This window comes from Galeopterus variegatus, unplaced genomic scaffold (genome assembly GCF_000696425.1).
Source record: "Galeopterus variegatus unplaced genomic scaffold, G_variegatus-3.0.2 Scaffold1105, whole genome shotgun sequence".
NCBI lineage: Eukaryota > Metazoa > Chordata > Mammalia > Dermoptera > Cynocephalidae > Galeopterus > Galeopterus variegatus.
In genome coordinates this window covers 312167-314624 of record NW_007727216.1, presented here as the reverse complement: position 1 = coordinate 314624, position 2458 = coordinate 312167, and positions in this window count along the sequence as shown.

The window sequence follows — 2458 nt, the reverse complement described above, 5'->3', positions numbered from 1 at the left end:
ACTTTTGTTTCTTATTAACACATTTTTACAAGGTAGCCTTATGTATAGAGTTTAAAAAATAATTTATTTGATATTTAGAAACTGTCTTTCTTTAAGATGCTTTAAAACTAACCAGATACATTTTTTAAAAACTTCATTGGATTATTTCCTTATTCTGAAGGAAATCAGTATTTAGCATTTTACTTATTAATGTCATACACTGTCATTTAAATTTTGCATTTTAAATATCTCTAAATGTTTTGCATATTTGCATCTAATTCTTTCATTTATTGAAGCTTGCGAACTATTTTTCCCCATCTTCTCTTCTTCCCTGAGTACCTCCAGTAGGCCTGATACATAATAAATACTTGTGTTTTTTGTTGTTATTGCCTTTAGCCTCTGTAAACTGGTCAATCACAAATATTTGTAAATATATGATACTATGAAAAATATCTTATTTGAAATATTGGCTTAAATTGATCTAATTTAGTAGGAGCTTTAAGAGCACTCATTGCTTGCAAAGTCTTAGAACCAAAAAGAGGGGGAAGATGATTTCTTTCTTCAAGTGATACTATGAAAAATATCTTATTTGAAATATTGGCTTAAATTGATCTAATTTAGTAGGAGCTGTAAGAGCACTCATTGCTTGCAAAGTCTTAGAACCAAAAAGAGGGGGAAGATGATTTCTTTCTTCAAGGACTTCACAATTTAACCTTAATTAATATATTGGTTTGCTCTAATTATAGAAGGTTAGTAAAATAAGGTCTCTCCTTCTCTCTGCTTCCACCCTTCTATAGCTATCAGGAAACCTTAATAATATCAGGAAACACTGCCAAGATTACACAGCAAGTGTCTTCTCCCATCCTCTACTAACAGCCACTACTCAAAGTATGGGCTCAATGTTTTAATGTGCTGTAGAGGTACCGGGGCACTTAAGTGTAAACCCATAATGACTCATGCCCCTGCCAAAGTTACAGGGGCCTAAATGTTTGATTTTCTTTTCATCCTATAACGCGTAATTAGCTACACCCTTCTTTTTATCATGTAATTTAAGTCTAGGACACATTTAAGGAGCCCTCACAAGGTTCAAGGTACACAAAACCGAGGGGATATAGAAACCCTGGTATTTTGTAGTTGTATACTGATTTGTAAATTTTGCTGGGGTCTTCATACACACATACACAGATATGCTTGCCCCACTCCCACTCCACCCACACGCATATACACACGTGCTCTCTCACACTCATGCTGTGTTCTTTCAATTTGTCTTACTCCCTATGGACCATTTATATTAAGACACAAAGGTCTCTCTCTGGGATTATAATTGTAGCAAATTTTGAAGCTTGTTTGTCTACTTCCCTCAAAGATATAATGTAAGTAGATATCTGCATGAAAAAAATATATAGTTGCACTGGTTATTGTTCTGATATCTTCAAAAATGGAAGCTGCTAGGTGATTGATTGCCAACTGTCATTCTACTAAGAGACCCATTGTTTTCATGAAAGTAAGAAATGTGTCTGGGTGTAGATTTCTTGATTAGTTAGGGAATCAGGTAGTCTTATCTGTCTTACCCATATCCAGGAAGTTTACGCAGTTGCAATTCAATTAACTTTGCAATATATGACACCTTCTGTTTCCATGTTGCATTTGAAAAGAATGATATGTATAAAATAGGTTGGTTCAGAATTAAACTCACTGAAAACTTGATATTGGCTTTAGCACGTTCGTTTCTCTAAGAAAATCAGTTTTCTTTCTGCCGTGAGAGAGATCAGGTCACTGGTCATAAAATTGTTTTGAAATTTGATGTCAATTTTGATAACAATGAAGGCTAATTATAGTATTTTTTGACATCTACCCTTTATACACTGATTCTATTAAAAACAAGACTTATTGAAAAAAAAAAGACTTATTGGAACTGCATGCTTCATATTTATGCTTGACTTTAGCAGACAACAAAAAGAAGTAACACTTAATTTTGACTTTATAGTTTAGATTTGTTTTGTCTCTTTGGTAGTTAAATGGGTTTTATTTGGTACTGTTTATTGTATCAAATGTACTGGTAAGTAGCACATAGTTTTATTCTTTGGTGACTCTGAGGTGAATAATAGCTTAATTTAGAGAGGGACCTTGAAGAAACTGTCTAGCTAGTTTTACCATTGTAATTTACATTGCACATCAAAATGGGGTATGTTTATTCATATACAGTTATATATTGTTCCAAAATAAAAGAAGGGGAATGTTTTTGGTAAAATGGGACTCAGAGCAGTATACATTGCAGACCTCAGTTTGAACTATGGAGCATATACCTATCATAATTTTTTGGAAGCAATACTGTAACAGACAAACATGTCTGAGGTCTGTATGTGAGCGTGCGTGTGTGTTTGTTTTCATCTTGTTTGTTTCTTTTGTGATAGCACACACTGACACAGCATACTGATGCCTGTTTTTCAAAACAACATTGACATATGTCCACTTAGAC